We start from the raw sequence: 12,828 nt of genomic DNA, 5'->3' as shown, positions 1-12,828 counted from the left end.
AGACAGCCACCTTAACACTCCGACCGCCACGGCGGTAGAAACAAACAGCGCGGCGGACACCGCCAACAGACAGGCGGAAGACAATGTACTGCCCACACTATTATGAGAGGCCAATCCACCACCTTTTCCGGGGCAGAACCAATGCGAACAAAAACACGGCGGAAACAGGACTTGGAAGGGAAAACACTCACCTCTCCACACCCCACGAGGAACCAGGACACCATGGAGCCAGAACTCCAAATACTCCCTGCGATGGTATTCCTGCTCCTCTATCAGGAGCAACAAAGACGGCGGCGACGACCACGGTGAGTACTGCACCTACAACACAGGGGAAGGGGAGGGAAAAGAGAGTGACACACACATGCAACACGCAACACCCCCACCCCCACCCTCATCCACAACACCATACACACAAATACATGCTGCAAAATAACATATACACCCCCTCACGCCACTTTCAAGAACGCAAGGACAAAAAGAAATGAGTTGAACGATTGTAATCATGAAAAAAACAGTAGTCAAAACTCGAAATATAGTATATACAATTATGTACACCAACTACACGAGTCCGGATAGTGCACCAATAATTGTACGTGGACCACTGGGCCCAAAATGCATGGGCGAGGCCCACACTCGATACCAGACATCAAACGGAGAGAACACTGCAGGGGCATCAGATCGAAATGAAACAGGCACCTCAGGGAGAAGGGAAGGGGGGGCACCTCAGCCGGATGAGTGCACAACCCCACTGCTCCACGAGGGGGCTCCATGCCCACTGCTGTATCCTGGGGAGTGCAAAGCCACAGTCTTTCAAGTCTCTCCAGTGGGTGGTTGCCCACTGCTTTATCCTGGGGAGTGCAAAGCCACAGTCTCTCAAGTCTCCCAAGTGGGTGGGTTGCCCACTGCTTTATCCTGGGGAGTGCAAAGCCACAGACTCTCAAGTCTCTCCAGTGGGTGGTTTGCCCAATGCTTTATCCTGGGGAGTGTAAAGCCACAGTCTCTCAAGTCTCTCCAGTGGGTGGTTTGCCCACTGCTTTATCCTGGGGAGTGCAAAGCCACAGTCTCTCAAGTCTCTCTAGTGGGAGGTTTGCCCACTGCTGTATCGGGAGGAGTGCAAAGCCACAGTCTTTCAAGTCTCTCCAGTGGGTGGTTTGCCCACTGCTTTATCCTGAGGAGTGCAAAGCCACAGTCTCTCAAGTCTCTCCAGTGGGTGGTTTGCCCACTGCTTTATCCTGGGGAGTGCAAAGCCACAGTCTCTCAAGTGGATAACAGTCTCCACTGGTTCTGGAGGGGGATTTGTGCCCAGAGTGCTTCATCCTGCCAAGGACAGAGATAGTGGATGCCTTTCTCCACTGGTTCTGGAGGGGGCTTTGAGCCCAGAGTGCTTCATCCTGCCAAGGACTGAGGTAGTGGACGTGATACTCCACTGGTTCTTGAGGGGGCTTTGTGCCCAGAGTGCTTCATCCTGCCAAGGACTGAGGTAGTGGATGCCTTTCTCCACTGGTTCTGAAGGGGGCTTTGTGCCCAGAGTGCTTCATCCTGCCAAGGACTGAGGTAGTGGATGCCTTTCTCCACTGGTTCTGGAGGGGGCTTTGTGCCCAGAGTGCTTCATCCTGCCAAGGACAGAGGTAGTGGATGTGATACTCCACTGGTTCTGGAGGGGGCTTTGTGCCCAGAGTGCTCCATCCTGCCAAGGACTGGGGTAGTGGATGTGATAATCCACTGGTTCTGGAGGGGGCATTGTGCCCAGAATGCTTCATCCTGCCAAGGACTGGGGTAGTGGATGAGATACTCCACTGGTTCTGGAGGGGGCTTTGTGCCCAGAGTGCTTCATCCTGCCAAGGACTGAGGTAGTGGATGTGATACTCCACTGGTTCTGGAGGGGGCTTTGTGCCCAGAGTGCTTCATCCTGCCAAGGACAGAGGTAGTGGATGCCTTTCTCCACTGGTTCTGGAGGGGGCTTTGTGCCCAGAGTGCTTCATCCTGCCAAGGACTGAGGTAGTGGATGCCTTTCTCCACTGGTTCTGGAGGGGGCTTTGTGACCAGAGTGCTTCATCCTTCCAAGGACTGAGGTAGTGGATGTGATACTCCACTGGTTCTGGAGGGGGCTTTGTGCCCAGAGTGCTTCATCCTGCCAAGGACTGAGGTAGTGGATGCCTTTCTCCACTGAAGGTGTTGCATCATGGAAGCTTCCCAGGCTCCTGGAACTGACCACCAGGCTCGGTCGACTGACCACTGGGGATGGCAGCCATATCTGCGGTGGTGCCACTGGCTCAGGACGTCACAGGGCCGCTGGCGGTGCTTGCCACGCTGTCAGTAGCGGCGGTGCTTACGGCGGCCTCTGTGGCATCGGTGCTGGCGGTGGACTCTGTGGCAGTGGTGCTTACGGCGGCCTCTGTGGCATCGGTGCTGGCGGCGGGCTCTGTGGTGGCGGTGCTGGTGGCGGACTCTGTGGCATCGGTGCTGTCGGTGGGCTCTGTGGTGGCGGTGATGGTGGCGGGCTCAGTGGCGGCGATGCTCGTAGCGGGCTCTGTGGTGGTGGTGCTGGTGGCGGCTCAGTGGCGGCGATGCTGGTGGTCAGCTCAGTGGTGGCGATGCTGGTGGCGGGCTCAGTGACTTCGGTGCTGGTGGCGGGCTCAGGGACTGCGGTGCTGGTGGCGGTGCATGTGGCGGTGCAGGTGGCGGTCTTCTCCGTCGTACCGGTTGGCGTCGACGTGGACAGAAGGTGTGACACTGGTCCCATAGTCGGTGCCACATGCCCTCTCCTGACCTGCCCTTGATTTTCTGCCCCTTCCCCACCTTGGATGGTGGCGCAGCTGTCTTGCCACTATCCCTTTTTGATTTCCCTGAGCCCTTGGTGGCAGGTGTTTTCGCCTTCTCCCTCCAGGATGTGGGCAACTTTTTTACTTTCCCAGGTGGCGGAATGTCCTTGCCCTCGCTCCGTGACACACTGGCTGCCCTGATGCCTGGCGCACTCCAAAAGCCCAATGTTGCTGGGACCACTGTGCCTGGTGATGTGGTGGCTGAGGTGCTGGGTCGGGACCTGGAAAGCCTAGCCCTAGGGGACTGACCTGGGGGGGAGGTGTAGGGAAGAGGGCAATGTTAGCCAGGAATTTTTTTTTTACACACACTGGGACGGGTAGATGGAGTGGGTTTGGGAGTGGAGGAAGAGGTAGTGGTTGTAGGAGGTGTACGATTGCTCAATTTGGGTGAAGGTGCATGGGCTGGAGGCTGTTGTGAGGTGGATGGCTGTTGGGTGGGTGTGTGCCTGCGTTTGTGTACTTTGGGAGGAGGGCTCACAGACACACTGGTAGAGGACACAGGGGATGTGTGAATGGTAGTGGGGGTGGTGAGTGCACGTGAGCAGTGTGTGGTGATGGGCGTGCTGGTGATGGAGGTAGTGGCTGAAGATGTTGTGCATGCAGGTGTGAGTGGAGACGAGACAGGGAGGGAGGAGGATGACGTGGAGGAGGGGGGACACAGTGGAGGCAGTGGATGTTGGTATGTCTGCATGGGAATGATGCTTGTGTGAGTGCCTGTGGGATGTGTGGTGCTTATGTTTGCCAGAGCCACCCTTGTGTGATGAGGTGTGTGCATGCTGGTCTGATGGTGTGCTTGGGATAGGCTGAGGTACAGGGGATTGGGTCTTGGGTGGAGGAAGTTGGACGGGGAGAAGGCTGGACACAGGGACAATGGCTGCCATCAGTGCTGAGGCCAGAGCCTGAAATGCTCTCTGTTGGTCTGCCTGGCCAGAATGAATGCCCTCCAGGTCTGCATTTGCTGTTGCAAATGCCTCTCGACACCCTGGATGGCATTCACAATGGTAGATTGCCCACAGTGAGGGATCTCAGGAGGTCAATAGCCTCCTCACTGAGAGCAGCAGGGCTGACTGGGCAAGGCCTGAGGTGCCTGGGGCAAAGGAGATGCCCACCCTCCTGGGTGAGCGGCCACGGGACACACGCTGAGGGGCTGCTGGGAAGGCGGTGCTGGTAGGGGGGGGGGCGGCTGTACCTGTTGATGCGGGGGGCACAGAAGGGCCCGCCACCTCAAGGGAGCTCCCATCAGAGGATGAGTCGCTGTCGCTGATGTCACCTCCTGTCCTCGCCGTGGAGCTCCCCTCGCCCTCCGTCCCACCGGTGGCTACAGACTCCGTTGTCTCGCCCTCCAGGGCCAAGTTGGATACAGCTCCCTCCTGCTCCGGTGCCACTGCTCCTCCGCCTGATGATGCTATTGCACACAAGAACAGGGAGACCACAAAAAGGGTGGGGGAAAGACAGAAGAAAGACATGTTCAGTGCATGCAATACCACTACCGTTGGCGGACAGTACAGACACAGCAGCCCTCTGCACTACGCCATGCACTTAGAGTTCCTAGATTAATCACATGCCCATGGGGTACAAGGCCTATGCCCGATTGCTGCACACAGGAGCCTGACTAGGTGTACATGGCTCTTACCACTGGTGGGGTTGGGGTGCCACGTAGCCTTCCTCACAGAGGGTCCTTGCCTACAAAGCTCGCCCTGGCCTAGGATAACCCACTGCCCACCTTCCCCACCCAAGACACCTCGTAATGCGCGCAGTGTCAGATGGATGTGACGGTACTCACCCCCTTGTGGCTGCTGTGATGCCCTCAAGCGCCCATCCAACTCCGGATACGCCACCGCCAGGATCCGGAACATCAGTGGGGTCATGGTGCGACGGGCACCCCTCCCACGTTGGGAGGCCATCCCCAGCTGGGCCTCCACCGTCTTCTTGCTCCAGCGGCGAAGCTCCTCCCATCTTTTACGGCAGTGGGTGCTCCGTCTATGGTGGTCCCCCAGGGTCCGGACGTCCTTGGCGATGGCACGCCAAATATCCTTCTTCTGGTGGGTGCTGACCTAGAGGTATAGTACAGGGGAAAAGGAAAAACTTTAACCGTCCGGACCATCACAGTCATTGTCCCACGTTCCCACCCTTGCCCTGACGCACATACACTCACCGTCCGCACATGCAGGCCTCAGTCCCCCCCATGTAACTTCCATCCACACCACGCCAAACAGGCATTGCCCATGCAGCATGCTCACAGTGTACTCACATGTTTGTCTGGAGGACCGTAGAGTAGCGTGTACTGGGGGAGGACCCCATCCACTAACTTCTCCAACTCCTTCGAAGTGAAGGCAGGGGCCCTTTTCCCAGACACATGAGCCATCGTCGCTTCCAGACTGAGGTCACATCAGCACCTGCAGTGTAGGTCCTCTCCTGTCGAAGGCCAGGTATCAAGTGAGTGAACAGACAGAAAATGGCGGTCACGTCCGCGGCGGTGCGTAGCGTCACCGCCGGCGTACATCGTCATTGGCTCCTGGGACCCATAGGGTCCAATGGTAACCAATGCTGGATTGCGCTGCGGTCTTCGACTGCCTACCGCGGCGGTGTAGAACGCCAGCGCAGTTACCTCATATCCCCTTGTCCCACCTTACAGGTCAGGCAGCCGCCATTTCAGGGGGCCACATGGCATTAATATTAACTGCGTCATACCTATCTAGGCCTTGCGTACACACAGTAACAGGCAGATTGCGGATTTACAAATGTTTGCTAATGACATTTAGTAATACCTCAGTGTTGGCTGAATCTCTGCTCGGTGTTTTCCTCCATAGGGCACATCCGCTGGGGCAGGTGGTGAGATGGCGGCATCCTCCGGTGTACAGACCGCTGGTGGACCTGTCGACAATGGAAGAGAGACACCTAATAGTCACCTACAGACTTGATCATGCAACAATCCATGAAATGTGTGCCCAGTTGGAGCCAGACCTGATGTCAGCAATCCGCCATCCCACAGGAATCCCCCCTCTAGTGCAGGTCCTGTCAATACTCCATTTCCTGGCAAGTGGGTCTTTTCAAACTACAGTGCCCTAGGCATCAGGGATGTCCCAGCCTATGTTCTCAAACGTGTTGTCTGCCCTGCTTAAACACATGCGCAGCTACATTGTGTTCCCTCAGGTGGAGGATTTGCCTACAGTGAAAGGTGACTTTTATGCCCTGGGACATATCCCCAACATCATAGGTGCCATTGATGGGACACATGTGGCCTTGGTACCCCCCTGCAGGAGTGAACAGGTGTACAGAAACCGGAAGAGCTACCATTCAATGAATGTGCAGATGGTGTGTTTGGCCGACCAGTACATCTCCCATGTGAATGCCAAGTTTCCTGGATCAGTGCATGACGCTTACATTCTGAGGAATAGCAGCATCCCTTATGTGATGGGGCAACTCCAGAGGCACTGTGTGTGGCTAATAGGTGAGGACAAGGACCCTATACCCTGTGAATAGTTGTCTGGGTCTGGGGTTGTCCCTAAGGGTTAGTGTGTGTCTAACAGTTGTCCCTCGACATTTGCAGGTGACTCTGGGTACCCCAACCTGTCATGGCTACTGACCCCAGTGAGAAATCCCAGGACAAGGGCAGAGGAATGCTACAATAAGGCACATGGGCGATTTAGGAGAGTGATCGAAAGGACTTTCGGCCTCCTGAAGGCCAGGTTCCAGTGCCTCCATATGACATGTGGTGCTCTCTACTACTCACCAAAGAAGGTGTGCCAGATCATCGTGGCCTGCTGTATGCTGCACATCCTGGCTTTGCGATGACAGGTGCCTTTTCTGCAGGAGGATGGTCCAGATGGAGGTTCTGTAGCAGCTGTGGAGCCTGAGGACAGTGAAGAAGAGGAGGCAGAAAAAGAGGATATTGACAACAGAAACAACGTTATCCAGCAATACTTCCAGTGAGACACAGGTAAGAAGATGTCACTGCCCCACACCTCTTATACAATTGTTAGACCCATCATATGTCTGTCACTTTCACCCAGTGTATGGACCTTGACTTGACACTTTGCCTTTCCATTTCACAGATGTGGGTCCCAGTGTGTGACCTCTGCTATATTACATCATGGACTAGAGCTGTTTACATCGGTATGTTGACAATACACTCGACATTGCTATATTCCATAGTTATTGCAAATACACATTTGTGAAAGCACAGACTGACTCCAGCTTGTTTTGTGATTCAAGGGTGTTTATTTCAGTGCAAAATAGTGGAGGGGATTGTAAAATGGGCAGGGGTGATGGTGGAGGATTGTCCATGGCAGAGTCCAGTCTATTTGTTTCACAGGTGCGTTGTCCAAAGGGGCATAGGAAGTGGAGCTAGGGCAGTTGATGGATGGACAGGGTGATGATGTGGGACAGAAGGATGACATTCAGGGGGGTCTCATTTCCTGGCGGGGGTCTTGGCATTGTTCTCTGTCTTTGTCCTGGATCTCAGGGACCGTTTGCGGGGTGGTTCTCCATCTGCAGGGAGTGGGGTGCTGGTGTCGTGGTCCTGAGACGGTGCCTCCTGTCCACTAGCGCCGGCAGAGGTGGTGGGCTGTTCATCATCCAGGCTAGTGTCAGGGGCCCCCTGTTGTGCCACACTGTCCCTCCTGGTGTTCACAGGGTCCTTCAGCACCCCTACAATGGTGACCAGGGTGGTGTTGATGGACCTAAGTTCCTCCCTGATCCCCAGATACTGTTCCTCCTGCAGCCGCTGGGTCTCCTGAAACTTGGCCAGTACCGTTGCCACCGTCTCCTGGGAATGATGGTACGCTCCCATGATGTTGGAGAGGGACTCTTAGAGAGTGGGTTTGCTGGGCCTGTTCTCCCCGTGTCGCACAGCAGTCCTCCCAGTTCTCCTGTTATCCTGTGCCTCTGTCCCCTGAACCGTGTGCCCACTGCCACTGCCCCCAGGTCCCTGATTTTCTTGGGTTGTTGGGTTTGCCTGGGTTCCCTGTAGTGGTGGACACACTGCTGCTTGACGTGTCCCAGGGACAGAGGGATGGGCCCGCTGGGTGGGTGCTGTGCTGGTGTTTCCTCAGGTTGGAGGCTCTGTGGTGGCTTGTGCCAGTGTCAGGGGAACCAACTGTCCCGAGGTCCCAAATGGGCCGGGCTGGTCATCTTGATCCAGTTGGACAGAGCTGCTGTCTTCACTGTGGGCCTCTTCTGTGTGGGGAGTGGACATGTCTGGAACCTCCTGTCCGGTGACGTTGGGTAGGGGTCCTGCAGGGGTGTAAAGGCATGATTTTTGCATCTGTGTGTGCCATTGTGTGCAATAGGTGGGTGACCCTGTGCTCCAGTGCTTGCATTCTTGTGTAGGACCTTGTGTGATAATTGGTTTGGGGATCTGTGTGGGTATCTGTAGTGGACATGCTTTGGTGATGGGTGTCCATGCTTTGGTGTTGCATGCAGGGCTTGGTGTTCGGATGTGTGGGTTGTAATAGGGGGACATTTGTAAGGTGTTGGAGTGATGGCAGTGAGGGTAAGGTTGGGGTATGTGATAGCATGCAGGTAGGGTGGGGGATGTAATAGTTAAGATTTGACTTACCAGAGTCCATTCCTCCTGCTACTCCTGCGAGGCCCTCAGGATGCAGTATAGGCAAGACCTGCTCCTCCCATGTTGTTAGTTGTGGGGGAGGAGGTGGGGGTCCGCCGCCAGTCCTCTGAAATGCAATCTGGTGTCTTGAGACCACGGAACGCACCTTCCTCCGTAGGTCGTTCCACCTCTTACTGATGTCATCCCGTGTTCTTGGATGCTGTCCCACTGCGTTGACCCTGTCTACAATTCTGCGCCATAGCTCCATCTTCCTAGCTATGGAGGTGTGCTGCACCTGTGATCCGAATAGCTGTGGCTCTACCAAGACGATTTCCTCCACCATGACCCTGAGATCCTCCTCAGAGAACCTGGGGTGTCTTTGCGGTGCCATGGTGTGGTGTGGGTGATGTGTGAGGTGGTGTCGGTTGTGATGTGTGAGGGGATGTGTTTGTGTGTGTTGTCTGAGGTGCGTGGATGTTGTGTGAGTGATGGTGTTGTGTGCCTGCGGATGCTAGTGTTGTTGATGGCGGTTTCTCTCTCTGGGCTTCTTTCTCAATTTTTGTCGTAGGGGTTTGTGGGTGATGTGGATGTGTGTTTTATATTGTATTGAGTTTGTGGGAGTGGTGCGTGTATGTGTATCAGGTGTGTGTATTTCGATTTGTCCAATGTGGTTGTGTTTTGTAAATGTGTGTGTATTTTGAGCGCGGCAATGTGTACCGCCAATGGAATACCGCGGTTGAAAGACCGCCGGGTGGATTCGTGGGTCGTGATAGTGTGGGCGTATTCCTGTTGGCGTGACGGTGGAGGTTTTGTTATCACCAGTTTATCACTGAACTTTGGTGTGGCGGACTTGTGTGGGTGTCTGGATTTTGGCGGATTCCGGGCTGTGGGTCCTAATAGCTGTAGCGGAATTCCGACGCCGCAGTGGTGTGTTGGCGATCTTCTTCACGGCGGTAAGCGGAATTTACCGCCAATGTTGTAATGAGGGCCTATATCTCTATCTTATCCCAATAGGAAACCGCACTTAAAAGACATTTAAAGGCAGTCCCCATGCCAACCTATGGGAGAGCTAGGCCTTACAATATTGAAAACCGAATTTGGCAGTATTTCACTATCACGACATGTAAAAAACATCAGTGCATGTCCTACCTTTAACAAACATTACACCCTGCCCATGGGGCTACCTAGGGCCTACCTTAGGGGTGCCTTACATGTACAAAAAGGGAAGGTTTGTGTACATTTGCCAGATCAAATTGGCAGTTTAAAACTGCACACACAGACACTGTAGTGGCAAGTCTGAGGCATGTTTACAAGGCTACTCATGTGGGTGGCACAATTGGTGCTGCAGGCCCACTAGTGGCATTTGATTTACACACCCTGGGCACCTCTAGTGCACTTTTACTAGTGCCTTACTAGTAAATCAAACATGCCAATAATGGAAAAGCCAATTAGACATACAGTCTACACAGATAGCACTTGCACTATACTACTGGTCAGCAGTGGTAAAGTGCCCAGAGTATCACAAACCAGCAAAAACTAAGTTGAGCACACATTCACAGCATAGGAAGCAGAGGCAAAAAGATTGGGTAGACTACACCAAGGACACCAGGTTTAACAACTACTGCCCTGTGCGTAAAGTCATATCAGTTCATAATTCTGAGGTTTCCTACTGCAGGTGTCAGCACTACTGTCTTGTGCATAAATCCTTATAAGTTCATAGTATTGTGGCTTACCTCGTTTGGATTACAGCACCACTGCTCTGAGTACAGGACCCTATAATTTCACTATGCTGCTGCATGACTTCCCTTTTCAGGAGAAAGTGAAACCAACTCACACTGACTAATAAGAAGCATGGAAATGAGAGTGACAGTGAAGCCAATCAGTGGTAAATATGGGCTGGCTCAAAACCTCCCCTATGCTAACAAAATGTTTTGCAAACGACAGCACATATGCCATCTCAGGCAAAACCTAGAAAAGTAGACAGACATCAATACATATTTGCCAAGGATGACACACTTTGGTCAAGCTAGGAAACTGGGATTGATCCCAGATTTTCGGGTTTTAGATCAGATTACAGTTCAGCTACGAGATGCGTATCTCTTTCTCTCTCCTGTTTTACATTAAAGGTTATTGTTTTGTTTTGAATTCTTGGAGCATTAGGTTTGAGGTTAGTTATACAGAACACATGACATCTCTGCCTGTTTTGGGTTCAAGGGCCCCAGAGAACATTGGGCTGTGTCAGCGGCTGGGATATGGCTCAAACCCTTTGTGGCTCGCCCATCTCTACTAGTACCCTGTGCATAATGTCATATCAGTTCACAATGATGCAGCTTTCACTCCAGATATCAACACTACATCCTTGTGAATAAGGTCATATCATTTCATAATTCTGAAGATTCCTACTGCAGGTGGCAGCACAACTGTATTGTGCATAAATCCTCATGAGTTCATAGTACTGTGGCTTACCTGGTTTGGATTGCAGCACCACTGCTCTGAACATAGGACCCTATAATTTCACTGTGGTACAGCATTTCTTCCCTGTTCAGGCTTTATGTTCATAGTGCTGCAGTACTGCATTCTGTAATCCTAAAGGTACTGCCTTAAAACTTAATGACTCTGCAGTTTAATAGCCTGCAGTCCAGCTATATGCCCCTATACAGATGAGTGTAAGCTTTCACGACTCTTTAACATCCAAAGATAAATTGAGCTAAAGTTGACATAGTTCCACTACTCTGTAGCTCTAGTATACATTTGATACTAGAACTTATGTTACAAGGTTGACTTTCAGCCAGTCCTATGTATTCAACCTACAGCACCAAGTGTACAAGAAAAAGCGATCCTTGGTGCTGTTGGCTTAAAGTCACCCTCATAATGTTGTAAGTTAACAGTTGTATTGCCCTTTAAGTAGATCACAATTGTCTGTGAGGGGGATGAGCTTCTTGATAGCATTGTGCAACCAGACAACGCACAATAACAGAGATTTGACCCCATATATATCGCCTGCAATAACATCATTCACAGAAAGGTCACCCCATTAAGAAGAGTAGATTAGGTAGGTTGGTCTTTGTGCAGGAAGGGGCATGTTCCTGCACAAAAACAACCCTCAAGGCTTTTTTCTTCTTTCTAAATGTGCTGCAAGAGTAAACAACAAGGAGAAATAAAGATATTTCTCCTTGTTGTGCCTCTCTTGGGAAAGCATAGCATTTTGACTCATTTCCAGGTTTACCAGTGTTGGTAAGTATGGAATTGTGGCAAAATCCATTGGTGGATGCGTGGGAACATCTATCCTCTACCCATGAAACGCCTTCTGGAAGCAGAGTAATGCATGCCAGCAACTTTTGCTGCCTTGCGTTACTCCACATTCACCAAGAAACACAAAGCCACACAAGATGGCCTTCTGCTGCTTGGTAAATCAGACTTAGAGATTGCATTGCCCTTGCAACACCCTGCATGGCGCAAGGACAATGCAATCACTTGATAAAACTGACCCTGTTGATGTTTTCTCATATCTGCTGCCAGTGCTGCACACATGGATGGATGCACATCTCATAGCAAAAAAGCACAGTGGAACAGCTATAAGAGTCACAGAAAAAGGCACCTCCCCCAAACCTTAGTAATGCTTTCCTGGCTTCACTGCAAGCACCACTTGTTCAGACTTTGGCTCTGCTGCTCTGCCTCTCCTGTAGGTGCTTTGCACAGAAAACCTTTATTACCCAGTTTCCATCCCTCTCCTTCGACTCACAGCCACGGTCCAGCACTACAAGGTCCAAAAGAGGGGGCAAAGGTAATCTGGAACCACATAATTGTAAATCTATATTAATAAATATTATTATAAATTTTACAGTCTGAGGGTGGGGGTGATATGGGTCTACTAGCCATGACTAAGGGCACATACCGTTCAAAGCTTTTGGCTTATATATAATTGCATCTTGGTAATTTCATGCTTAACAAGGTAAGTTTGAGTGGAAAATCCTGATCACTGTAAGAGAAATTCCTTAATAATAATAATGTTTTGTATGTAGAGCACTCTGTTGCCCTTTTCTTGTGTCTTACCTGTGTCTTTCAGATAAAAAGGTAAATGTAATGCCACTCGCATTTATCAAACTAGATCCCATTGCTTAATTTTATAGTCACTTGAGAGAGGACTTCAGTGAAAGTCAAGATATATGTCAACCATTTTGTTTTCTTTAATATCTTTCTTGCCCACAAATCGCCTGTACCAAATACCTTAACTTGCATTGGGTGTCTGGGAAGCCAGTGCCCCTAAAGCACTTCCTCCAAACTGCAGCAAGCCTCATAGAGGATGGAGAAATAGGACCTCAACCTGATGGAACTCCATAGGCTTCACATGCCAGCCAGCACCACCTTCAAAACCAGCTGCATCATCTATACATGCATCCTGAGTGGCACCCCTGCTTACTTGGAAGAAAATGCCAACTTTCTAAAAGTGGCATTTTC

Source organism: Pleurodeles waltl, chromosome 11 (genome assembly GCF_031143425.1).
Source record: "Pleurodeles waltl isolate 20211129_DDA chromosome 11, aPleWal1.hap1.20221129, whole genome shotgun sequence".
NCBI classification, from domain to species: domain Eukaryota; kingdom Metazoa; phylum Chordata; class Amphibia; order Caudata; family Salamandridae; genus Pleurodeles; species Pleurodeles waltl.
This window is presented reverse-complemented; position numbering follows the sequence as displayed.